Source organism: Bos taurus, chromosome 5 (assembly GCF_002263795.3).
Source record: "Bos taurus isolate L1 Dominette 01449 registration number 42190680 breed Hereford chromosome 5, ARS-UCD2.0, whole genome shotgun sequence".
Taxonomy (NCBI): domain Eukaryota; kingdom Metazoa; phylum Chordata; class Mammalia; order Artiodactyla; family Bovidae; genus Bos; species Bos taurus.
The window spans coordinates 114,491,996-114,519,513 of NC_037332.1; the positions used below are offsets into that span (position 1 = coordinate 114,491,996).

Sequence of the window (27,518 nt, forward strand, 5' to 3'; positions counted from 1 at the left end):
GAGCAGGCCCTCAGCACTGGCGGACTTGGGAGGCTCTGCACAGCAGGAGGTGAAGGCCGAGCCAAGGCTGTAAGCTGCCTGCCTGAGTGTGGACAGAAGGCTCAACACACACCAAGAGCCCTCAGCAAAGACTATCAGGCTGCTGTGTCCAGGCATTTAAAGAGAGTTCTGTCCCAGCTGCTGACCAGTCAGGGACACTTCGGTGGCCATGCATGACAAACGATACAGAACTTACCAAGTTAGTTTAGAAGAGCCTCTAAACAAACAAAATGGAAAGGAGGGCCAAGATGATTTGAGAATTGCCCAGTTTTCAACAAAAATTTTATGACACTTGCAACCACAAAAAAAAGTATGGCCTACACATACTTGTCTTCAGAAACCATGCAAACACGGAAAGAGTGGAATGAAATATTTCAAGTGTCAAAAGGAAAAAAAAAAAAAATCCACCAACGTAGAATTCTGTATCCAGCAAAACATCCTTCAGATTTAAAGACAAAGACCTGATCATATCAACAAAAATTGAGGAAATGTCACCAGTAGACCTGGTTGTAAGAATTATTAAAATAAATTCTTCAGAAAGATGAAAAAACTCATGTGCAGCAGAACTCAGACCTATGTAAGTAAAGAGCAGTAAAGAAAGAATAAAGGAAGGTAAAACAAACATATACGCAGAGCTGATAACAGAGCCCCAATAGACACGAAGTAAAAACTGGTAAACTCAAAGAAGAGCTAGATGCTGCAACAATAATAACTGGAGACTTTGATACTCACTCTCAGGATGGACACAATTAGCCAGAAGACTAACAAGGACACAGAACAGCTGAACAACAACGCTTTAAACCAACAGGACCTAACGGACGACTACAGCACAGCTCACCCGACAACGACAGGACACGCGCCTCCCAAATAGACAGGGGACAGTTTCCAGGACAGACAACACATGCTAGGCCCTAACACAAGCCTCCACAAATTTAAGAGGACGGAAAGCATCAAAGTATGTTCTCCAATCACATGGGAATGAAATTAGAAGTAACAAAAAATTAGGTAATTCACAAATACATGGAAATTACACAACACACTGTTAAATAACCAGTGAGTCAAAGAAAAAAATCATGATAGAAATCAGCAAATACTTCTAGATAAGTGAAAATGAAGGCACAACACACCAGAATAAAATGGAGAATCTGGAAATGAACCCTTAGGTGCAGCATTAATTGATTTTTGATAAGGCTGCAAGATCACTCAATGTAGAAAGAATAGTCTTTCCAACAAATGGTGCTGGAACAACTGGATATCCACAGCCAAAAGAATGAAACGGGACCCCCATTTCACACCATGTACAAAAATTAATGAAAAATCAACCAAAGACCTAAATTTAAGAGCTGAAAATACAAAATTCTTAGGAGAAAACATACATGTAAATCTTTGTGACTTGGAATTATGTGATGATATCTTAGATATGACATGAAAAATGCAAGCAACCAAAGAAGGAATGTTAACTGGACTTCACTAAAATTAAAAATTTTTGTGCTTCAAAGGATACTATCAAGAAACTGAAAAGACAACCCACAGAATGGAGTCAATTATTTGTCAATCATATATCTGATAAGAATCTAATATGTAGACTATATCAAGAACTCTTCCAACTCAATAATAAAAAGGCAAATAACCCAGTTTAACAATGGGCAAAGGGTCTGAACAGACAGTCCTCCCAAGAAGATACACAGGTACATGAAAAATGCTCAATATCACAAGTCATTAGGAAAATACAAGTCAGCAGCACAAGAAGGCATCCATTAAGCCCCCCGGGGGCCTCCCTGGCGGCTCAGTCCGTAAAGAATCCACCTGCAGTGCGGGAGACCTGGGTTTGATCCTTGGGTTGGGAAGACCCCCTGGAGGAGGGCGTGGCAACCCGCTCCAGTATTCTTGCCTGGAGAAGCCCCATGGACAGAGGAGCCTGGAGGGCTGCCGTCCACGGGGGTCACGACGAGTTGGACACAACTGAGCGACTAAGCACACAGCACACAAGGGATGGTATAATCAAAGAAACAATAACAAGTACTGGTGAGGGACTGAAAACCTCATGTCCACGTGGAAACTGTACACAAATGTTCATAGCAGTATACCCACAGCAGCCAAAGAGTGGAGACCACCCAAAGGCCCATCAATGAGGAAACAGATCAGCAAAAAGTGTCTACTCATTCAGCGGGCTATACATAATTCTGCAGATGGAAGTGGCAACCCACTGCAGTTCTCTCGCCTGGAGAATCCCATGGACGGAGGAGCCTGGCGGGCTACAGACCATGGGGTCGCAGGAGTCGGACACGACTGAGCGACTAAAGCAGCACGTACAAAATTCAGCCATAAGAGGGAATGAAACACTGATTCATGCTACAACACAAACAAGTCTTGAAAACGTTACGCTACGGCCAACCATGTACTGTATAATTCAACTGATGCAAAACACGCAGAATAAATACATCCATAGAAATGGGAAGCAGATTAGGCAGTTGCCAGGGTCTAAAGGTAGGGGGATATGGAACAGCTAATGAGTATGGCGTTTCTTTGGAGGTGTCAAAGGTTAGTGGTGATGGTCACACCCTCAGTGAATACACTAAAAGCCACAGAACTGTATGCTTTAAAAGGATTCATTTTATGGTATATGAGTTATATCAGAATAGGACAGAAAAAGGAGGGGAAGGAGGAGAGGGAGGGGAGGAGGCGGAGGCAAAGAGAGCAGCTACTGGCCTGGGCACCTTTGGCATTGGGGATGTCCTGTTTATCTGGGGCGCTGTGGGGAAGTGCCCAACCAGGCTGATACCCCACAGTTAGGGCAAAACTGGCTGTGCTCCCTACACCCGCCAGCAGGAGGCACTAGCCCTCAGTGGTCACCATGCTATTACATGCATTTAGGAATTTGCAACTCAGAGACTGCCAGTCTGTGGCTTATTGGCATTTCAGAAATCAGGGCAAATTTTTGATTCACTCCTTTCTGGCCACTTTAGGTATAAGAGTAAGAGACAAAACTCTCCCTTGCCTCAAGTGAACCAAGAGGCCTAAGTTCAAGCGCTATAAGGAAGTTTTATAGCCATCACCTGTCTGACGCTCCTAACTTGGCCATCCTTTTCAGCTGGGGAAAAAAAAAGTTTTCTCAGGCTTCCCTGGTGGCTCAGTGGTAAAGAATCTGCCTGCCAATGCAGGAGACACGGCTTTGATCCCTGATCTGGGAGCTGGAGCTTCCCTGGTCGCTCAGTGGTAAAGAATCCACCTGCCAATGCAGGAGAAGCAAGTTTGATCCCTGGTCCAGGAAGATCCTACATACTGCGGAGCAACTAAGCCTGTGTGCCACAACTACTGAGCCTGTGCTCTAGGGCCTGGGAGCCCCAACTCCTGAGCCCATGGGCTGCAACTGTCGAAGTCCTCTCACCCTAGAGCCGGGGCTCGCTCAGCAACAAGAGAAGCCACCGCGATGAGAAGCCTGTGCACCCCAACTAGAGAAAATCTCGCGCAGCAATGAAGATCCAGCACAGCCGAAAAAGAAAACAGTTTTCCCTGCTGGGCTTCACACTGCAACAAACGTGCATAATTAATAATAGTCAAGCCGAGGTGAGTGTGCGCAGCACTATTTGAGTACACAGACTCAGGCTAGGCAGCACCTCTAACGCACTGGATCTGAAGAACCTCAAGTTTACAGGGTTGAAGAAATGGATCGGACTTCCTCACGTACAGGAAATCCACATTGGCCGGTGCTCAGCTTCCCTCTCTTCGGGCAGGCCTGCACGAAGAGACGCCCAGCACTGCGTCAGTCTGCACCTGTCCTATCTGCCACCGACCGTCGGTAGGTCCTTGCAGGCCGGGACCGCCCCGGGGCTAATGCTGGGTGAGGCTGAGAGCTTCCACCGCTCTCCCACATATCTCCTTCTTCAACCAGACACACTTAACTGCACTGAAACCTAGAATCACAGCACTGGTAAATTTCCAGAAGAACGTGGCTCTGTACATGCTCAGTCAAAAGGTGCTTGTTAAGCTCCTTCTAGACTGGAGCCTTCAGAGTCAGACACGACTGAAGCGACTTAGCAGCAGCAGATTGAAGCCTTGCGGCGGGGTGGGGGGTTGGTCAATGAACAAAACTGGCAAAATCACAGCCCTCGGGGACCTTAGATTCTAGTAATGGAAGACATACAGCAAATAAAATAAGTAAATTAAACACGAGTGGGCTTCCCCGGTGGCACTCGTGGTAAAGAACCCACCTGCCAATGCCAGAGACTCAAGAAAGGCAGGTTGGATCCCTGGGTCGGGAAGATCCCCTGGAGAAGGGGATCCGCTCCAGTCTCCTTGCCTGGAGAGTTCCATGGACGGAGGAGCCTGAGGGGCTGTGGTCCACGGGACTGAAAAGAGTCAGGACACGATTGAAGCGACTTAGCACTAGCACTGTACACATGCGTAACTGCTGTGGGGATAAACGGAGTAGAGGAGGAGAACAGGAGACACTGAGCAAAGGTCTGAAGGGAGCAGAGCTGCCAGGAGGGCAAAGAGGCAGCAGGCGGCAGACGGACGGAAAGCACTGGGCCCCGTGAGCGCTAGGCTCTGAAGACGCTGAGCGGCTGGAGGGTTAGGCACAGGATCACGCTCTGGCCTCTGTACTTGGAGGATCCCTCTGGTTGCATGTCAAGAATGGATCGACAGAGGCAAGAGAGGAAACAGGAAGACCGGTTACAAGTCTCCTGCCATCGTCCACGAAAGAGGAGCTGTGGTGGGGAGTGGGGTCCTTCTGGGGAAAGTGCTGAGGAATGATCAGATTCCAGGCACATTCTAAAGAGCTTTACAGATCGGATCTGCTGTGCAAAAGAAAGGCTGGATCGAGTGGCTGTGAACTGAGATGGGAAAGATAGCAGGTAGACTGTCTGGAGGGGAAGATCAGGAATTCCTCTGGACGTGTTACATCTGAGATGCTTACTAGATATCCCGGTGGAGATACTGAATAGGCGGCTGGATGCACAAGGTTTGATAAAGATGGAAGTTTGGGGATCATCAGCATACAATGCACGTAAAGGCATGCTATCGGACCAGCCCACCAGGAAAGGGGGTGTGAGAAAGAAGAGCTGCCGGGGCCAAGCCCTGGGGTACACTGACTTTCAGAGCTCAGGGACATGAGGAACTGGCAAAGGAGACCGAGGAAGAGCAACCAGCGGGAGAAGAGAAAAACCGGGGGACCGGAGTGTCCAGGGAACCAAGTGAAGAAAGTGTGTCAAGGAGGAGGGGGTGATGCTGTGTGTCAAAGGTTACAGGGATAACCACGTAAGATGACCAAGAACTGCCCCGGGACGAAGCCAGGCAGGAGCCACCGATGGTCTGAACAGTAGCCACACTGGTGGGACCGGGTGGTTGGCAGGAAGCTTGCCTGAGTTCAGATAAACTCAGAGAAGAATCAGTGACAGCAGACAGGGGCACCTGTTTCCAGGAACTCGGCTGTAAAGCAGCAGTGGGGTGGGGGGCAGCAGAGGAGAGATGGGCAGCCACAGAGAGCTGTCTTTATCACAGGAGAACTGGCAGCAGGTCTGAATACTCGTGGTCGCGACCAGCCTTGGAGGCCAAGAGGGATGAAGCAGGAGAGAAGGGAGGGAATGGGTAGTTCCGGTGGGTTTGCCAGTGGAGACAGGATCTCCTTGGGTGCCGGAGCCTCTTCTAGGCACAGGGATGGCTCATGACAACCAGACAGCAGAGCGTGTGAGCAGACACTGAGCGGAAGGCACGTGGGAGTCCCCTCCTGCTGGCTCTCTCTTCTCAGGGAAAGGGAAGTCGGGTCAGCAGCAGCACATGAGGACGGGGACAGGCATCTCAGGACTGAGGGTGAAGGGACAGCTGGCTGGATGGGAAGGCGAGCAGGAGGGCGGGAGAAGCAGCACGCACGACCAGCAGAGGGCTGAGAGAGCCCACCAGAGGCCCGTGGACAGGAACCTGAGGGCCAGGGCAGGCGGAGGCGGCCTTTCTCCAGCCACAGTCAGCTGCTGCACGGGGAGGCCACCGAGCTGGGTTTCATCTGGGTCCGCGTTTTGGACAGCGGACTCCCCTGGTGGCTCAGACGGTAAAGCGTCAGCCCACGATGTGGGAGACCAGGGTTCGATCCCTGGGTCGGGAAGATCTCCTGGAGAAGGAAATGGCACCCCACTCCAGTACTCTTGCCTGGAGAATCCCATGGACGGAGGAGCCTGGTAGGCTACAGTCCATGGGGGTCACAAAGAGTCAAACACGACTGAGCGACTTCACTTTCTTTCTTTCCTCCTTGGACAGCACGTGTGAAGTGGCAAGAGGAGGGCATGTGTGAGGGAAGTGAGGACACGCCACAGCGTACTCGGGAAAGAACACCGAGGGTGCGGGAACGATGAGGCACGTGAGAGCCAACCCGGACCGCTGTGAGCGCGGAGCCTGCCTGGGAGTCCCACCTAAACATCCTTGGTGCAAGCACGGGCTGAAGAAGAGACACAGAAGCTCCAGCTTATGAAGAATTTTAAGGGGGAAAAAAATTATTCTAATCCTATTAGCATTTAATAGGGATTCCTTTGAGCCGGGAAATGCGCTTAAGATTTATGGGGAAAAAAAAAAAAAAACAACTCATCATTTAACCCTTCCCAGCCCAACCACCTACGGCTCTTCCCATTTCATAGGTGAGGACTCGGGAGCGCACAGCAGGAAGCGACTGGCCCAGGCACACAAAGCGAAGCCCGGAGCTGGTGCCCGAGACGGGCCCCTCCCAGGTACAAGTCAACAGCCAAGGCTTTCCTGCTGCTTTTTTGCAAAATAAACAACAAGCCCCTTGAAGGCAGTGGTGCTACGCCTCTGTCCACCCCGACCGCCACCTGCACGGTTAGGGTACCGGGCTCCTGCCTGCCCTGCGCTCCGAGCACAGGGGTGGGGGGATCGGCCGTGACCGCGCTCCTCGTTGTGGTTATTGCTGATGCAAACAGCCACTTTCTTTATTTTGTCCATAAATTCCCTTCCTAATAACAATAAGGCATGCCAGGGCTCTGGCCTCCTGCCTTATTACGCCACCTGAGGAGTGAGATAATCACCCAGAAATGGACTGCCTGTTGTGCATTTTATTACTTGAATGCAAAGTGATTCAATTCAAGAAACACTTAGTTGAAGACAGAATGAGAAGGAAAAAAAAAAGTAATCATATGAAAAGTAATTCCTCCTAATGCTGCTGAGTGCACTGCAGGGAATAAGCCTCTTCCAGCGGGAGAATGGTCTGGATGACCTGTTGGGTCTTCTCCGATCCTCATTTCTACCAACTGCGGGACTGTGAAAGCTAGTGAGACTTCAATTATGACATGAATATTTCAGAGAGCCAAATCTGGACAGCTCTGAACACGGAGCCTCTGGTCTGGGTGTCCCACCTAAACATCCTTGGTGGAAGCACTTGCCAACCAACTCTGCTCTCGACCATTCATCCTCCAGCCAGTGCTGCAGGCGCGAGTGGAGGGCCAGAGAGAAGAGTATGACCCACCCGGCCCCCCAGGAGCACGAGACCTAACTCAGGATTTGAAGAAAATGGCACGTGTTTTCAAAGAGCAGGAACGAGGTACTCCCGCAGCACGTCCGGCCACCCTGACGGCGCACCTAGAGTCACGGTGATGCCTGCCTTCCTGACCTGCATCTCCCGGCTCAGGCACTGGCTTCAAGACTTTGCCCGAGACGTCCTTGGGGTCCATCTCAACAGGACTGGAGCTATTATTCCATTTCCAGATTCCTCAAGCAGACAGAACATGGTTTTCTGTTGCTACTAATACTATTATTTTCTCTGTGCGTTTCTTTTCCGTCAAAAAAAAAAAATTAGTTTTAAAAGGTTATTGAAGCAGACATACAGCTTTCAGTGGTTCTTCAAATGTGGTCCCTGAACCAGCCATACCAACATCACCTGGGGCCTTATCAGAAATGCAAATTCCCAGGCTCCATCCAGACCGACCAACCTGAATCCCCTGAGCTGGGGGGCCCAGCCTCTGTGTTTTAATAACAAGCTGGGACCACGGCTTCACAAGAACCTGAAGCTGATTTACATGGACAAGTCTATAGTTTTTAAGGAAGCTTACGAGGAAAGTTCCCAGTTTGACATCAAAATGGAGTTAAAAGACCAGCACATGCTGTATTTCGGGGATTCAACTACCGTCACCTCACAAGAACCCATTTTTCAGGCCACTGGTTAATCATCAACCTTGTGAGTTAGATACCGCTATGCACATTTTTAGCTTCCCTGGTGGCTCAGATGATAAAGCATCTGCCTGCAATGCGGAGACCCAGATTCAATCCCTGGGTTGGGAAGATCCTCGGGAGAAGGGAATGGCAACCCACTCCAGTATTCTTGCCTGGAAAATTCCATGAACAGAGGAGCCTGGCAGGCTACAGTCCATGGGGTCACAAGAGTTGGATACAACTGAGCAACTAACATTTCATTTCATTTTTCATCCACATGTTTAGAGGCAGAGAAATGAAACACTAGCAGGAAAAGCCAGATTTACTCATGAGGCCAAGACCCAGAGGCACCGAGCTTTTTGCCCAACTGTACCAGGGGTGTGCACTGGCCCAGGTGCCTGCATGTGGTCTGTGGGCAAGCTCACACAAACACGGAGATAAGAACCATGAAGTCTGTACATATTAATAGAGCGATGAGAAAACCTATCAATTATCAAGAAAGGATACCTTGCATTTGCAAAACAGTCTAACAATTCTGCAACCTACTCAAAAGAACATGCAGAAAATGAAGTGAGTCGTCTACATAATGGAGACGGCAATGGCAGCCCACTCCTGTATTCTCGCCTAGAAAATCCCACGGACAGAGGAGCCTGGTGGGCTATGGTCCATGGGATCACAAAAGAATCGGACACAACTTGGCGAATAAACATCTACATGAACAACTAGTCAAATATGAGGATTCCTGGGTTCGTGGCACTAATGTGTGAAGCCCAGTCTGCCTCCCTCATCTGGGTCCCGTACTCCCTTAAGATCTTAGAATTGGCTGGCAACCCCTCACTGCTCTAAACATAGGAATTATAAGAATGCAAGTTGATTTACAAATATATTTCAAATGATAGGGTATCGTAAAAAACAATTTAGCCAGTCATCTGAATTCAATTTAGTGGAAAATTCCGTTTATAAACTGACCTCCTTCCCAGCCAGCACCCAGACAGTCTGAGCCTCTCAGCCTTCCTCCATCCAGGGTCCCCACCCTCCGCTACACCAAGGTCTCCTCAGACCCCAACATGGGCTTTCACCTTCCTCCCAAACCTCATTTTCACAAATACGTTCTCTGGCAGCGTAAATTTCACGTCTACCCATATATGCCACGAGACCCACCCACACCAGCTCAGAAGTTAACTCAAAATAAAACACAAGGGACTCTCCTGGTGGTCCAGTGGTTGAGAATCCACCTTGCAATGTAGGGGACGTGGGTTCCATCCCTGGTCGGGGAACTAAGATCCCACAATGCCTCGGGGCAACTAAGCCTCAGCCGCCACGGAAGACGCCCCTCCCCACCTCGTGACATGACGGTTCCGTGGGCCACGACTGAGACCCAACACAGCCAAATAAATCACAAATAAATATTTCAAAAATATATATAACACAAGGCTCGCCAAGTCTGAGCAGGTGATTATTTACCACTATTATAAATAATATAGAACACGTGGAAATGGAAAAACATGTTTAGGACAAGGTTAAGAGGAAAACGTATACTATATACACACGGTATAAAAATGTTATTTCCAAGGGTGGACAGGGTCTATTTTCTAGACAAAACAGCTATGTTGGGATGGTGCTAACATCAGTCTTTAAACGTTCTCTAATAAACATGCATCGAATTAACAGACATGAGTTTGAGCAAATTCCAGGAGACAGTGAAGGACAGGGAAGCCACAGACAGGCGTGCCTCAGTCCATGGGGTCGAGGGGAGCCGGACACGGCGTAGTGAACTGAACGACAATGAACGTACGTTAGCTACACGACACAGTGTGCCTGCCAGGGCCTACCCGGCAGCACAGGACCCAGCTCCTGCCTTTGTCACCCTCCCCGCCTGCTTCCCTCGGCCCCACGGGGCTCTCTGCCCAGATCCCCCGTCCTACTCCTCACCCAGCTAACTCCTCTCTCCTCCAGATCCCAGCGTGCCCACCCCCTCCTTGGAGACGTCCCCCGGCTCGCCTCATCCACATCCTCCTGGTAGAGTCTCTCATCACAGCCTGTCCTTCCCCTGAGCTGCACGCATCTCAGTAGGTGATTATGCTTTCATTTGGGAAATTATACACTTCATTATAGACTGCACGAAATAAAACAGTGGCTCGGTGCTACGGTACCCCCTGCCCCAGTGCACCCAGCACACCTCTGCAGCTCCAAAAGTGTTTGTCAAATTAACGAAGGGAGGATTTTCACAGCCCAGTCATCCAAACAGCATTCTCCTCCCAAAATGCACACATGCACACACACACACACACCCTCTCTCTCTCTCTCCTCACACCCCGCCACTCCTGGATTTTGTTCCAGATCCTCACTCTTTCCCGTCAGCCAAGGTACAAGTCCTGGCATCATCTGTGATTTCTCACTCTCATCCCCTGTACTGAGAACCAGTGACCTGAGTGAAAGGTTTTCTTAATTCCCATCCATGACCCTTAGGATTGCTTGATGTCTATGTTCCCTGTTAAGAACCATCAACGCCACGAGAGCAGGCACCACATCTGATGACAGCGGTCCAAAAAGAACGCTTCCTGAGCTTAACCGAACTGAGTGCTGTGGGTTCGGGATCACTTATATCAGCACGAACGCCTTGCTGGCCCAGAACACAGAGCCCTAAAGAAAAAGAAAAAGCTTACTGCAATTTTGTTTGTAATATGCCTTCTCTACCATGGACACAAACACCTAATCTCAGAAAGTGCCTCAGAAACTCACTCTTACCTAACGAACACTTCCAGACTCACCACCACACCTAATGTGCTGACAGATACGGCAACAGACGACAGAAAAACAAGTTGCGTCGGAGGAACTGACCGCACGTCGGCTGTCAAACGGTTGTTCCCAGCTCAAACGCGGTCTCCCTGGCAGGCTTTTAAGATGTAATTGCTGGAAACCACTGGGCCCTCCCCGCTCCTGTGAGCCGACCAGGAGTGTTGAACGCGTCCTGTTTTTATCACAGCCGGCCCAGCAAGTCCTCGGATGCTGGCAAAGGGGGCATGCGATGGATTCCCAGCTTGAGCTTGGCACCGGGAAGTCGGGCAGCTGCTGCCACCTGCAGTAGGACACGGGGACCTGCGCCGTCCAGAGGGCTCTGCCAGCCTGTGGGGAGGCATTTGCCGAGTTCACCGTAGCTGTCTAACAGCTGGGGTCACGTGGAGCACCCAACAAAGGACCCCGACTTTAAAATGTACGGGCCGATGCTTGCTGATAAGATATGTAAGTTTCCTAGACAATTCTGGCCCAAGAAGCAGCATTTGGCATACGCCTGCTGGGTGAACAATGGAAACAAAGCAGATGGAAGTGGTCCCAGTTATCATCACCAACTTTCTGAGCCCGGCACCATCCAGGAACCCACAGCGCTCCTCCGAGCCGTCAGCTGACACAGACCTTCAGGAAAGAGCGGCGGCTCGCTGGCCTTGGGACTGCTCCGTACGGTACTGGGGACGGTGAAGGTATTTGTTTGGGTGCTATTTTGTTTCATTTCCTTCAAGAAAAACTATTTCTGAATTGGTGAATTCTGGAAATTAAGAAAGCGGCGGGGTTAGGCGGATTTTTTTGTTTAGCTCACCAAACCACGGGAACAGAGTCTTTGGGTCTGCAGAGCAACCCAGCGGTTTTGCAGGTTACTGGAGAACTGTGCCCACCGCCACGGGCAGGTCCTGTACATGAATTTCACGCTAAATTTTGGGTTTGTCACATAGAGATATTTTATGCCAGCACCATGAGCACCACTTCTCTTCCCATAACTCGAACTCACACACACTATACATACACACACCACACACACAAGCACACATACACCAAAACCATATACACACATCACATACACAAACCACACACACACACACACACACACACACACACACAGACTACCGCCACATTTTAAAATGCTGATCTCCTTTTGTTACTTCCTTGCTTTAAGAACTCCAATTGCTTCCCACTGCCCTTAGCAAACTGACCACGGTCCGTAATGACAGCTGAGGTTTGCTTCTTTCTCCACGACTGGGATCTGGCCCTTTCTAAGTGGCAGCATGGAGAAGGCAATGGCACCCCACTCCAGTATTCTTGCCTGGAAAATCCCATGGACGGAGGAGCCTGGTGGGCTGCAGTCTATGGGGTCTCGAAGAGTGGGACACAACTGAGCGACTTCACTTTCACTTTTCACTTTCATGCATTGGAGAAGGCAATGGCAACCCACTCCAATGTTCTTGCCTGGAGAATCCCCGGGACGGGGGAGCCTGGTGGGCTGCCGTCTATGGGGTCGCACAGAGTCAGACACGACTGAAGCGACTTAGCAGCAGTAGCAGCAGCGGCAAGTGGCAGCAGGGACTGTCTGCGGTACCTGGAGGACACCTGTGACGTTGGTCCCCCCGCCCTCTCCACCCCTCCCTTCACAACCCGAGTTCATCCTCACTCATGTAGATTCCAGAAACAGCCCCTTAGATCGCATCCAGGTCTCCAGCTCCCTTCTAATCCATCCTCCTCTGTGGCCAGGATCTCTCTTGCTAAAGCACACACTCACTTACGTTACTCCCTGGCTTAAAAAACGTGCAAGGCAAAATCACCCATGTGCTAAAATTTTACATAACTATGCACCAAGAGAAAAGAGACTGAGTCCTGTCAAGACGGGTGAAATCTGAATAAAGTCTCTATTTGTTACTAGGACTGCAGCAGGGACAGCACCCTGGTTTTGCTAAGTGGATTGTGGTTATTCTGTAAGATGGTACCATGCGGGAAGCTGGGGGCACATGGGAACTCTCTGTACTAATTCTGCAACTTTTCTGTGAATCTACATTTTTTAAATTAAAAAAAAAAAACCCACAACATGCATTTGTATGACTACTCCAGGTATACAAACTGAAGTCAGACTCCTAATTGTGGTTTGTATAAGGTCATTCACATCGTTAATAACCTGGCCACAAGAAACTTCCAGACACCACAGCTTCATGCCTGCCGGATTTCACACAAAATCCAAATGAATATACCATGCAGGTCCTCACCTCTGTGTACTGGGTCATGCTCCTGCTCGAATTTTTTACTCCTGCTAGAATCTCCTTTTCCACCACATTTCATCTTTCAAGACTGAGGGTGGAGTCCCCCCTTTCATGAGGCCTTCCTATCCTCCTTAAAACTAATCATGCCTTATATAATCCAGAAGAGAAGAAAACCCTAATTCAAAAAGACACATGTCTTAGCAGCACAACCTAAGTGTCCATTCACAGGTGAATGGCTAAAGAAGCTGTGAGACGTATATAAATACATAATACCCCGTTTCACTCAGCCTTAAAAAGGATGAAATGACGCCATCTGCAGCAACACGGATGGGCGTAAAGACTGGCATACCAAGCGAAGAGCGTCAGAAAAATCAGTACCGCGTGATGCCTTGTATACACGTAACCCTTAAAAAGTATAGAAATGAACTTATTTACAAAACAGAAATAGAGCTCACAGACACAGAAAATAAACGTATGGTTACCAGATGGGAAAGGGGGAGGGATGAATTAGGATTTAGGGGTTAACAGATACACTCTGCTACATAAAAAACAGGCCAACAACAAGGACCAGGGGGGACGGACTATACTCACCGCCCTGTGTGGCCGGTACCTGAGGGACTTCCCTGGTGGTCTAGTGTATAAGGCTCCGTGCTCCCAGTGCAAGGCAGGGCAACCAGATCCCACACGTGACAGCTAAGTTCATATGCCACAACTAAAGATCCCACATGCCGCAACTAAGACTCGGTACAGCCAAATAAAATTTAAAAAAAAACCTATAATGAAAAAGGGTCTGAAGAAAGATGGTAGGTGTATAATCGGATCACTTCGCTGTACACCTGAAACCAACACAACATTGGTTTTTGTCTGTTTTTAATTTTATTTTTGGCCACAATGAATGGCATGCAGGATCTTAGTTCCCCAACCAGGGATCAAACCCATGCCTCCTGTGGTGGAAGCACAGTCTTAACCACTCAGCTACCAGGGAAGTCCCAATTCAAATGGTTAACCAGCTATGTGTGTGTGTGGGCCCAGTCGCTCAGTTGTGTCTGACTCTGTGCAACCCCATGGACTGCAGCCTGCCAGGCTCCTCTGTCCATGAGGTTTTCCAGGCAAGAGTACTGGAGTGGGGTGCCATTTCCTCTAGCCCCACATCTACCTTCACTTTGATTCTCTGCTTCCAGGCTTTTCTCTTGGCTGTTTATCTGTGCCCCTCCTCGACAGGGAGCCCCTCCCATGGAGGCAGTCGAGTGCACTCACCATCTTTACGAAGCACCTACCACCGTGCCTAGCACACAGGGGGCACTCTGTTCATCTTTGTTCTGGATGGACCACGGCTATTAACAGCTAACACTGCCAGGGTAAGGAGCTTGGACTCATTTCACCCTCGACCTTGAAAGCTAAACAGTGTTCTTAGCGTGAGCAAGGCACTGTGATGAGTTCTTTAGGCCACCCCCGGCCTGACGTCAACCTCAGTTTAGGTTTTCTAAATAAAGAGAATTCTGAGCCGTTCATGAGTACGAGTCTATCAAAATGTACGATAAGGTTGAAATTAGCAAGGAAAATAAAACCACTGCTCCCCAAACAAGCACCAAGTCACAGACCATCAGATACACTTATCAACCACCGGCAAAAACACGGTTAGAAGGCTATCCTACTGATGTATTTGTTTATTTGTCAGATAAGCACGGGTGTCCAGTTTTTAACAGATGCTATTTATATCAGAATCATAACAAAAGTGCCATCCATCTGCCTTGGCATCCAGAGAAGACATAATTCAACACGAGAGTAAGAAATGTGCACAGCCCAACAGAAATGGCATTGAAGCAAAAACTGTTGGAACTGGAATCATGGGGGGGGGAAATTAACACTTGACAAAACTGGGGAAAAGTTGCAAGCAGCACAAAAGATCTTGGCAGCTAAATCCAAACACTTGAGAAAAATCTTCTCCCCGTCTATTCTGATATCAAATGATGTTCTGCCGTAGTAAGGGCATATTCACTTTAAAGCTCCCTTTTGGACCTTCTACACACTCACTCCTGCATTTACTGAGCATCAAGGGTTTGAGTCAAGAAGACGTGGAGTCAACATCGGCTCCATTACCGACCATGCAAACTTGAGAGGTAATTAACCTTCTCGTCACCCAGTTTTCTCACTTGCAAAACGGAGATAATCTCTCTCTTTAAAGCAAGTGTTCTTACCAGGTGGCTCAGGGGTAAAGAATCCACCTGCTAATCAAGACACAGGTTCGATCCCTGGGTTGGGAAGATCCCCTGGAGAAGGAAATGGCAACCCACTCGTGTTCTTGCCTGGAGATTCCCCATGGACAGAGGAGCCTGGCAGGCTGCAGCCCATGGGGCCGCAAAGAGTCGGACATGACTGAGCGACAGCATGCACGCACACTCTTAATCTGGGATCTAGGGACAAGGTTCACGTGTGTGCACTTCCGGACCTTCAAACTCTCTGAGATTAAATTCCAAAGGGTGCGAGAGATGATTTTTCCAGAGGGAGGACACAAGGCTTCCACCCGGCCCCCAAGGGGCAAGTGACCACGGGGGTTCAGTGCAACCCTCTACAGGCTGACGCTAGCACTCCCTGGTGGTCCAGTGGTTAAGACCTTGCCTTCCAATGCTGGGGTGTGGGTTCGATCCCTGGTTGGAGAACTAAGATCCCACATGCCACGGGGCATGGCCCAAAACAACCAAACAAAAAAGGCTGCCGCAGGACCCAGACAATGTATCTAAAGAGACTGACGCGCAGTGGGCTGTGCTCACTCCTTGATGGCTGTCACAGACTCTAGGTCTTGGGAAGGCAGAGAAAGAAAAATCAGAGCCCAGGTGGAAGGCAGGGAGACCGTTATGGTGCAAGGTGCTGAGTATGGTCTTGGCTTTTACAGGAAGGGCAAAAAAGGATGGCAAACCAAAGTCAGTCCAGAAACGGTCAAACAGGAGAAAATGACAGGGTGGAGACCCCAGGCAAAGGAGGGTGGCTGGCCATCTCTGCAGTGTCCTCACTGCCTAGACCAGGGCCTGGTGCGTGGCAGGTGTTCAATAGGTAACTGCTAAGCAAACAAATGGCTGGAACCAACCCCAGGGACCGGATAACATCATTCACCGAAAAACAAAATTCAGAAGGTGTTCCTGAAAATTTCTACGCTGCTGGCTATTGTTTAATCTTATTTTGTTATGTATTTTGTAAATTTTGACTCTGATTTGTGCCTTGTACTACTCAAAAATTCTATACAAATGCAACAGTCTACATTTCTTTCCCTTAATAGCTAGGACACTGAGCCTACACCCTGGGCACTCTGTGTTAAACAGATCATCTGGGACTTGCTGATGAACCCCAGGAGAAATGTCCTTTCGATGGAGGCATTAGAAACACTTTCTTTTTTCCAGAGGAATTAAAATGCCGTATTTGCCTGGACAAAATGAATTCAACTTCTTTCTTTTTTTGGTTGTTTTGTTTTTAATTTTCTTTTTCCTGAGTTTAAGAAGTTCATAGCTAATAAAACGAAAGAGAGGCAGACTCACAAATATAGAGAACAAACCAGTGGTTACCAGTGGGGAGAGGGAAGCAGGGGTGGGCAAGATGGAGGTGAGGAGGAAAATGGGGTTGTTATGGGATTACGTGAAATCATGTGTGTGAAATTTTAAAAGATTATAAACCACTATAAAAAATGTAAAGAATCTTTTATTTGATTAAAAACAAACAAAAAAAGAAGCTCACAAAAAAAAAAAAAGAAGCTCACAGCCAAATTTGCAGCCCAACTATATTAATCATTACGAATTATCTGACTATTCTCTTCTTGAAGTTACTTTCCTATTTACCATATTGTATGTATTGTTACAAGTCCCCTCAAAGCCCAGTGGGACGTGCAGGGCACACACATCTCTGAGAGTGTGAGAGGACTGGCTGAGAAAGCAGGCTCTGTCACCAGGCAGTCCTGGAGCAGAGGTCACATGCCACAACCTATCTGTTTTGCAGCCCCTTAGCTTCTCTACATCCTTGCTACCTCATCTGTAAAATGGGAATACTAAGTGTACTGTTTCATAGGCAAGAAGCACTCAATTTAAAAAAGGTAATAAGAGGTTCCAAACTGTGCCTGGAACACAGTGAGTGCTCAGTATTAGCCAGGAGGAGCAATGGTAATAGAAATAGTCAAACTGCAGAAAAACAGGTGAAAAGATAACAGTGGAGCCTGAAACAAATTAAAAGAGCAGTAAAAGATTGAAACCAAGAGAAAAAAGTAGAAAATGAAGCTCTTTCATACTGGAAGTGTATCATGTTCATATGCTATCTCCATTCACAGAGTTTCCCCAAACACTCCTTCCCTTTACATTTCCTCTTCTGAATGGCATCGATGTCCTAGACAGCACTGTGTGGAAAGTGAATCAATATTTAACTTGTACAAGGATCCAATCTGTATAACTACACAAACCTAGATCTGGAGTGAAAGTTGCTCAGTCACGTCCAGCTCTTTGCAACCCCAAAGACTATATAGTCTATGGAATTTTCAAGGCCAGAATACTGGAGTGGGGAGCCTTTCCCTTCTCCAGGAGACCTTCCCAACCCAGGGATCAAACCCAGGCCTCCTGCATTACAGGCGGATTCTTTACCAGCTGAGCTACAGAGGAAGCCAGATCTGGGGGTAATTTTAGATAAATACATTTTACAAAAAGATCAGCTCTCTTGTGATATTTAAAGGAAGAAAGTGACTTTAGCTTCTCGCCTCATCACACTTTCTCATCTATATTAAACAGCTTATTTTTCAACCCTGGCAGGGGAAGGAGTCGCCCAAGAAAAACTTCAGTGACTCTCCTCATCTACTAACCTTAAACATTCACTTGATCCCAGTCAAGAGGCTTTACGAAAGCAACTGCCTTGTTAACAGCCAGTGGGCTCCCAGTGGATTCCTGCTCCAGGCGGGCCCCAGACTCCTGAGCATTCTGCTAGAGCTGGTTCTGTCTCCATGTGCCAGTCAGCTGGAGGGGTCACAGCAAGGGCGATGCAGAGATCTCTGCACGGGAGAGGTGGACAGCTGCAAAAGGGTACGGACACAGAAGACAAAATGGACGGCAGATTTAACGTCTCAGGTAAGCAATTCTTGACAAACATCTACAAGCACAAGCACCCGCCATGAGCCAGGCCCTAAACTCAAGGTGTCGTTCCCATGAGCACAGCTAACTGAAATAAATCCTTGCCCTCTTAAACCTTGCAGTAAGGCTGAGGAAGAGACAAACATATTCACAGATAATCAAAGGGCCCTTGCCTGATTCACTTTCAGTTCCCCAGATTTAGCCAAGTAAATACATCTGTTGAAGACAATGGATAAAACAGAAGGAACAGCAGCATGTGAAAGTCGAAAAAAAAAATTTTTTTTACAGCATTTCTGTAGGTCCACTCATTTAGCGGCACACACAATTTAAGAAACATTATTAAATTATTCCTCTTGAAAACGAAATAAGAGTCCTCTTAACAGGGGCAAGACATCTTGAAAGGCAAAGATTTTCAGGACAGAAGGAAAAGGAAGTATGGGGTAATTCAGCCAATGGTCTTAAATAACCGCTGAACATTTCAGAGTGCTTCCAAACAGAGTTCTGAGGGAGGCAGGGATCACTCCTGCGGTTTGAGGAAGAGGAATGTTCCAGAAAGCCTGAAGATTCTGATATGAGACAGAAGTGCTCAGTTTGAATTCTGGCTCTGCAACGTCTAGTGGTGTGATTCTCAGGGACAGCCCCCTTCACCCTGCGGGGTTCAAGTCCTCATTCTCAAGGCGGAACTTAAAATATTCGAAAGGCTGCTGTGGGGACAAATGGAAGAAGAAAACATGAGATATTCTGTAAGTCGGAGTGATGTGACCCTCAGAGAGACTGGGAGGCAGATTCACCACCTTCTACGTTGTTTATAGTCGGTCTTTATAGAAATAGAAAAAGGATGGGGCTATTCACTGCAGGAGAATATTCACTCTGGGAGATAGTGAAGGACAGGGAAGACTGGCGAGCCGCAGTGCATGGGGTCGCAGAGTCAGATGTGACTGAGCGACTGAAAAACAACAACGAATTCACTTCAGGAGCCCCCAGACCCGACAACGGCTCCTGGCACAGGCAGGTGCGCCACATACACACGTGCGTGAAACGAGTAAACGGGTCACTACCGCCCCTTGGCCACAGACAAGGCGGGGATGCGACGTGTCCCGGGGCTGTGGCACCCCAGAGCTGTCCTCCCGGGCCCTCCTCAGCTCCCCCCACACTCCCCGCTCCGGGCTCGTGCGCTCTTGCCGAGGCCGCCCCGCCTTACCCCGGCCCCTTTCTCAATCCTCCGACTCATGGGAGCCAACTCGGCGCGCGGACTCCAGGGCCCCCTGGCCACAGAGGCCCAGCCCACGCGGTGTCGCTAGGACGCTGTTGCCCGAGCGACGACGGCGCTCGCTGACTGGAAAACACGTTTCCCCACCCGGCAAGAAACGGAGCTCCAATTGGCCAAGTCGGCTAGGATGTTGTCGCCGAAGGGCGTGGCCAGGCCTGCCCGGTGGCTCCACCCCCCGCCCCGGGGGAGGAGCTTCCGCCGGAGGTCAGGTCCTCCGGGGGGCTGGTACCCCGGCGAGAGTCAGGGTGGCGGGCATCATGGGAGCGCTTTTCTGTTAACCTGGCCGTCGCGCGAGCTGTCGGACGGGTCGCAGAGTACCGCTTCGAGCCGCGTGGCCGAAGGAGGTTAGTCTCATCCTGCGAAGCAGACTCCTCACCTGTTAAAAAACCAAGCGTACCCACCCAGAGCCTGGGCTCAGGATGAACAAAGTCCAAGTGAAAGTCGCTCAATCGTGTCCGACTCTTTGCAACCCCATGGACTATGCAGTCCTCTTCCCAACCCAGGGACTGAACGCAGATCTACCAGCATTGTAGGCGGATTCTTTACCAGCTGAGCCACAAGGGACAGCCTCAGGTGAAGGCAGGTGTCTAAGCCCCGAGCACGTCTGTGCCCTTCCTACGTGTCAGCACTTAGCGATTCCGGTTGTTGCCTCCTGCGTCTAGTTGTGTACGGCTGGCCTCCTCCCGGTGATCTGGGGAAAAGGCAGGACAAGGTTGCTGTCCCCAGCCTGGTATCCTCAGCACTCACATCCCGGTCTTCCTCCAACCCCTGTAGATAGTAAATAAATAGTTATCCGATGAGCCAGTTTTTTACCATGCTCACAGGCTGAGTAGAAACTCAGGAAGTCATGTGGATAATAATGTGGTGTGGTTTAGTCGCTCCTGTCCGACTCTGAGGACCCCATGGACTGTAGCCAACCAGCCCCTCTGTCCATGGGATTTCCCATTGGAAATACTGGAGTGGGTTGCCATTCCCTCCTCCAGGGGATCTTCCTGGACCCAGAGATCAAACCTAGGTCTTCTGCATTGCAGGCAGATTCTTGACTGCCTGAGCCACCAGGAAAGCCCAGTAATAGTAGCAATAACGTGGCTGACTCTTCGGAGCACTGCCCTTACCAGGCACTCATCTAAATACTTTACGTGCACTTAGTCGTCATTTATCTTCATAACAGCCCTAGGACGTAGGTTCTAGGAGTAATTATTCCCATTTTACAGATAGGACACTGAGGCACAGAGAGGCACAGTGCGTCAGTGGCAAAAGCAGGATTAGAACCCAGGCAGGCTAAGTCCCAGGCTTCCCTGGTGGCTCTGTGGTAAAGAGTCTGCCTGCAATGCAAGAGACCCAGGTTTGAAGTCGGGAAGTTCCCCTGGAAGAGGGCATGGCAAACCACTCTAGTATTCTTGCCTGGAGAAATCCCATGGACGGAGGAGCCCGGCAGTCCATAGGGCTGCACAGTCCATAGGGTTGCACAGAGTCGGGCACAATTGAAGCAACTAAGCAGCAGCAGGCTGAGTCTCAGGTCCTGCTATGCGTCACCCTGTTCGTCATTGTGTTAACTCACAGGTGAGAGAGAAGCAATGTCCCCAGAGGCACAGCCTTACTGAGGAATCCCAGCCACGTGGTTCTGTCAGTTGATGAGTTACAGGGTGACCTGCCAAGAGCCCCAGAGAAGGATGTTTTATGATCCCTCTTGTCGATCTGATTGTCCATCACTGGCTAGCTAGTTTTCTACTCACCGAGAGAGTCAATTCATGTCTTCTCTCTGCTCAGACCTCCCACACCCTTTAACTCATCACCCTGAGTGAGTGACCTCACCTCAGGTCCCACTGAGAAAACCAGTCCATAAGAAGGGAACGTACATTTGCCTTACAATCACTTTGGCCGCCATCTCTTCTGCTCTTGTTCCAAAAGAGGCTTTGGAACTTTGGAACCAAAAGGGAGCTTTCCACAGAGGCCACTTCTGCCCCTTGTGTCCTAAACCCCATGGCCATTCACCAGCTCTTGGACTGAACTGTCCAGGTCAGCAGGTCTGCAGGGGTGGTCTGGGGACCCCTGAGTGTCCTGAGACCCCCTTCAGAGAGTCCATAATTGTCGAAACTATCTTCATAGTAAGATATTGTTTGTGTGTTCACTCTCACTTTCTCATAAGTGTACAGTAGGGTTTTCCAGACACTGCATGATGTATGACATTGCAACAGACTGAATGAGAACAGAAATAGGAGAATCCAGCTGTCTTCTGTTAAGGCAGATATTAAAGAATTCGTAAAATAAACGGCCGTTCTTCACTCATTCTTTTTGTTTTGGAAAATGCAATTGCTTCATAAAATGTTACTATGTGACAGGTTTATTGTTATTTTAAATGAATTGGTAAACAAATGTTTAAACTTTTTATCACTTGTACTGTCTGCTGCTGCTGCTGCTGCTAAGTCACTTCAGTCATGTCCAACTCTGTGCGACCCCATAGACGGCAGCCCACCAGGCTCCCCCGTCCCTGGGATTCTCCAGGCAAGAACACTGGAGTGGGTTGCCGTTTCCTTCTCCAATGCATGACAGTGAAAAGTGAAAGTGAAGTCGCTCAGTCATGTCCGACCCTCAGCGACCCCGTGGACTGCAGCCCACCAGGCTCCTCAGTCCATGGGATCTTCCAGGCAAGAGTACTGGAGTGGGGTGCCATTGCCTTCTCTGTTTACTGTCTAGTATGATAAATAGTGATAGATATAACTCACACAAAAAAACAAAAGCTTTGGGGGATCCTCAGTACTTTTCAAGAGTGTAGGACTTCCTGGCCATCCAGTGGTTAAGACTCCATGCTCTGGTCTTCCCGGGGGGCTCAGGGGTAAAGCATCCACCTGCCAATGCAGGGGACACAGGCTCCATCCCTGGTCTGAGACGATCCCACTTGTCATGGAAAAACTAAGCCTGTGCTCCACAAGTACTAAGCCTGTGCTCTAAAGCCTGAGAACTGGAACTGCTGAGCCCAAGGGCCATAACTACTGAAGCTCAAACACCCCAGAGCCTGAGCTCTGAAACAAGAGAAGCCACCGCCATGAGAAGTCCAAGCACCACAGCTAGAGGGTAGCCCCGCTCACCGCAACTATAGAAAAGCCTGCACAGCAGTGATGACCCAGCACAGCCAAAAATAAATAATAAAATAAATAAAAATTTAAAACCCCAGGTGGCGCTAGTGGTAAAGAACCTGCCTGCCAATGCAGGAGACAAGAGACTTCAGTTCAGTCCCTGAGTCGGGAAGATCCCCTGGAGGAGGGCATGGAAACCCACTCCAGTATTCTTGCCTGGGAAATCCCATGGACAGAGGAGCCTGGCGGGATACAGTCAATGGAGTCGCAAAAGAGTTGGGACACGACTGAAACAATCCAGCCCGCACACACACGGGTTTGATCCACAGCTGAAATGAAAAAAAGATACATTTCAGTAGCACTAAAACCAGTTACATTCCCTGCTGGAGAAATTGCTACAGCCTCTACTACACAACCACTGTGAGACTTTGAAAACCTTTGATGAAATCTGGAGGCACAAACCCATGGAAAGGCGAGGGCAGTGCATGTACGCCTGTGATAATCCAGCAGCCAGCTCATCCCTCAGTGATCCAGGAGAAACTTGGGGTGATGGAGAGCTATGTGTGCCCTCCGGGTGCTGAATACTCACGGCTACGTTTTCAGCACAGCTCAGTACCTCTGGGAGACCAGGCTGTGAGATCAAGGCTGTGATCATCTCATGGTTAATCAACAGCGATGTTTTAAGTGGAGGTTATGCTTTCATGTAGAGTAATAAGTAGCAGGAACCGATTGACCCCTCAGAAGTTAAGTGCTGTTTCCCACCTCGTCTATTAATAAAGGGTGGACGAGCTGGCCCGTGCCACGAATGCATGGTCCGTTGAAAGAGAAGTGGAGGACGCCCCTGGGAAGCCCACTTGAGATTTCTCTGGCGGTTGTGCTTTCGGTGGCCTCGCAGAATGGAGACCGGACTCTGCTGAGCTGTCCTTAGGCGAAGATAAAATTACACGAAAAGAAATGAGGTACAGGCATCTCTTTGGGAAGAACCACCGTGGTTATTTTTTTATTTACTAAAATAGGTGCTTCCTCTCCGGGCGGGATGTGTACCTTGACAGATGACGCAGCTGCTCATTTTAGTTCAATCAGCCAGAAACCAAATTGCACATTTTAAACATTGTCGCTACAAATAATTGATTATCGTCTGTAAACAGGGGACCATTTTAGGATCATCTGTGGAGAGACGGGTAGCCGCTCCTGGGTTTCTTTCCCCTTTTGTGCGCCAGTAGATGGGGATGCCTTTCATTTCCCTGAACAGTTACTGCCTGTCTCTGTTCGCGAAGACAGGAATCAAAATCCACTTATCTTACCCCTGAACAAGATTCCACGGTGAAGAATACCAGTGTTTAGAATTTTAATGAATTCTGCCCTCCGAACATCTTATTGCAGCAATCTGAGAGGAACGGCCCACCCTCCGGAACAAAGCAGCAGTTAGAAAATAACAATTTCTTGTTTCCTACACCTGGGCAACTAGCAAACCCCTGACAATCACAAGCAATTCTCTCTGCGGAGAGCCAGGATCTCGCGACAGCTTGTAATTAGTGCTGTTTAGCATTTAATTTGCCTTTAGTTAGGTAACAAGCATTTATTGATTACCTGATAGGAGTGGAGCGCTGTGCTAAACACAGGATGGGGACAGAGTGATGAATGAGGCGCAGGCTCTACTTACGGTCTACATGCAGCTGAAAACACATCCTTGGGAAAGGAAACTTGGAACCAGGAACAAAATGTTTTCTTAACAAATGTAAACCAATATCCCATTATAGAGAGCTATTACTCTTTGAGAATTCAAGGCACACTCCTGGCACACTCCATTCTAAGGAGAAAAGTACTTGCTGCCACGGCTTGTCTCATGGAGAGAGTGGGGACACCTGAGTCACTCCTTCTCTGGACTAAGGAAGGTTCTGGCCTTTTCTGCTGCAGAGTCCCAAGTGCGGTAGGGACCCAGGAGGGAGAGAGCCACCAGCCCCTGACAATCTGTCTGCCCCAATCTGCAACCCCTCTGACATCTTTGGTAAAAATGGAAGCCTGGGTACCCACAGGATGGCAGCGTCAGAACTAAGTTAATTCATGATGGCCTCCTGGAGACTGTTTTTTGAGGCCAGCTTGAGGCAGGTGGCGGACATGAATTGGCAATACTTAGAAATAGCAGCAGAGAAGGCAATGGCACCCCACCTCCAGTACTCTTGCCTGGAAAATCCCATGGACGGAGGAGCCTGGTGGGCTGCAGTCCATGGGGTCACTAAGAGTCGGACACGACTGAGCGACTTCACTTTCACTTTTCACTTTCATGCATTGGAGAAGGAAATGGCAACCCACTCCAGTGTTCTTGCCTGGAGAATCCCAGGGACGGGGGAGCCTGGTGGGCTGCCGTCTATGGGGTCACACAGAGTCAGACACGACTGAAGCGACTCAGCAGCAGCAGCAGAAATAGCAAAGGGGGCTTTTCAAGAGGGCGAAACGGCCTAGCCGGGTTGAGGAAGAGCTTGCAAGGGGCGTAGGAGTGAGCTGTGTGGCCAGACCGGAGAGGGCGCAGGCAGCAAGTCACAGATGATGTGCTTGCAAAGTCTGAGGCTGTTGAGACGACCAGGGTAGGCTGAATTCAGTGGCCAGTCGGGATGCTGCGGACATCAGCATGTCTTTTCTGAGCTGACTTCTCGGCACCAAGGAGAATGAGACATGGTTTGATTCTTAAGAAACAGATAGTCGCTGGGTTTGGGGTCTGTTAGGAGGGGCATGGCAGTGATCCCCACCCCTGGGAGGAGGTGCAGCGGGCGACGCCAGGGGTTTCTCGGAGTAGACCGCACCTGAGCTGAGCTTCAAGCTTAAGTCAGTGTCATCTGGGAGGAGTCCAGGCAGAGGGGACAGGCTGAGTTGGGCACAGGGAACCTAACAGCCAGGGGTTCTTGGGCAGACTGAGATGGGAGCCAAGGTACCAGCTGCATTTGAGTAAAAAAAAAAGTTTTTTCTGGAAATCACATGTACTGTGAACTCTAAAGGGGAGAAATAAGAGACAAGAAAAATAGGGTTGGGGGAGATTTTTAACCAAATCACTTAAGTTTTTTCTGAGGATGCAAAAGACTGGAGAAGAGAGTCTTATTGGCTTTGGGAGTTTTTCCTTCTGCAGAGATGGCCTTGCTCGCGATATTTTAAGACTTCTGTTCCCAGCTGGTGCCCGACACCACGGATACATGTAAAGATGACAACTCTCAAGAGGGGAAAATGCATTTTCTGGTTGATTTTTTTTTTCATATTTTAAACACATTTAGCATTCTCTGGTTTTTAAAGAAGGCTTTTAATAGAGCACAGATTCCTTTCGTCAATGGTGAGGGGGACAGATTTAAAGACTGCAGCTCAGACATCCAGTGCCAACTAGCTTACAGGGATCCAAGTGTGAGAATCAGGCTGTCATTTAATGTGTAGACTTGGCAAAGGCTCAGCGCGCCTCGGAGAAGGTGCTGGTGGGCCCAAGCCATGTGCCGGGTGCTCCCACAACCAATCCTCTCTGCCCTCGCTGGCAAAGTCCATCCCCGGCTAAAAACGTCACGCTCTCCCCCATGGATCAGCTCCTCCGGGGTTGGATGGATAGACAGTTTGACCACTTAAGAATCACAGCATGCTTGGACAGGGTAGGATTTCAAAACACTTGAGATGAGACCTCCTCGTTATGAGATGAAAAGGGGCCGTCCCCTCGGTCCCACCACCAGCGGTGGCAGAGTGGGTTACAGCCTAATGCCCGACTCACTGCAGTGCGTCCTGTTTCTTCCCACCTGGCATGCCTCTCTCTGGCGCCTGTCCTACTCACATCCTGCCTGTTTACAGACCATCTCTCGCCCTGTCTCTTCCACTCAGCCGTCTCCCTGCTGTCACTGAAGTCGCCTCTCCTTGCTCGGCATCTTCAGAGGGCTGGCTCTCTGCACCACTCCTGTTCCTGACGGGGGAGGAGGCAGGGCACCAGCCTAGATCTTGGGAAGTTATGGCCCCCGAGGGCAGGACCAGGAGCAGTGCCTAGAAGGGGCAGGGCAGACGGTGTTCAGAAAAAATGAAACCCACTCCAACAGTGCAAGATGCCTCTCAGCAAATATTAGGTGCTAATTATATGCCATATTCTGACCTAGGAATATACAGCCCCGCTCTGCTTTCAGGGTGTCGCTGTCCGCACGGGGAGACCAGTGCAGAGCAGTAGGCGGGGCAGGGTGAGAGGAAGGCAGGGAACACCTGGGAGCGGAGGGGCGACATTCACCAGGTCGGGCAGGGCTGGGCATCTCAGGGAGGCCAGAGAGGGGGAGGCTGAGAGGTGGGGGTCTGCTTAAGTGGCCGGAGAGGACCACCAGCAATGAAATGACCGTCCCAGAAGGTGGTCAGCCTGTGGGGACGGGACATCCAGGGATGTCAGAGGGCATTCCTCACTGGGGGAGCCTGGACCGCCTGGCCGACGTGCCACCCCAGTCTGAAAGTGCTTGTTCAACAGGGAGGGGTGGAAGGTGATGCCTTGTGGGCAGGGCTGGGACCAGGCTCTACGGGAGGGCGGGATCCACAGGGCGGAGTCCTCCGGGACACCCAAGGACCCCCTCCACCATTGCAAACAGCAGCCACCCCGCTCAGAGAGGCGACAAAGCTGTGTCACACGTGGGGCCTCCTAGGACAGGGGCTGCACACCCCCTGCATCCACAGGCCTGGGGGGCCTCCCCGTGGACTGACGTCGGCCGTCGCCTGTGACTTGGCCACTAGGGGGCGCTCACCAGCAAGGCCAGGCACAGATCTGTGATTCGTCGTGTTTTCAAAGCCACTTTTAAATCCTGTGACCATCCTATGAAGTTAGCGTGATGGAGATTGTATATAAATTGTCACAGTGGATTGGAGAATTTAA

The 27,518-nt window shown here is 49.5% G+C and overlaps 1 protein-coding gene across 7 annotated transcripts in view; it reads right to left on the reverse strand.

Moving 5' to 3' along the window:
* The window catches only part of EFCAB6 (EF-hand calcium binding domain 6), a 253,969-nt gene extending 234,314 nt beyond the window's left edge, over positions 1–19,655 (reverse strand). For 4 of the 7 annotated variants that reach the window (XM_059887191.1, XM_010805781.4, XM_003586161.6 and 1 more), the window contains exons 1-2: positions 19,509–19,654; positions 18,043–18,249 (exon numbers count right to left, since the gene is read on the reverse strand). The gene's annotated coding sequence lies outside the window, so the exon portion shown is untranslated. Of the gene's footprint in view, positions 1–18,042; positions 18,250–19,508 lie in introns of all 7 variants that reach the window. The other 3 variants (XM_059887190.1, XM_059887192.1, XM_059887189.1) reach the window with 2 other exon arrangements.
* Positions 19,656–27,518: the final 7,863 nt, after the last annotated feature.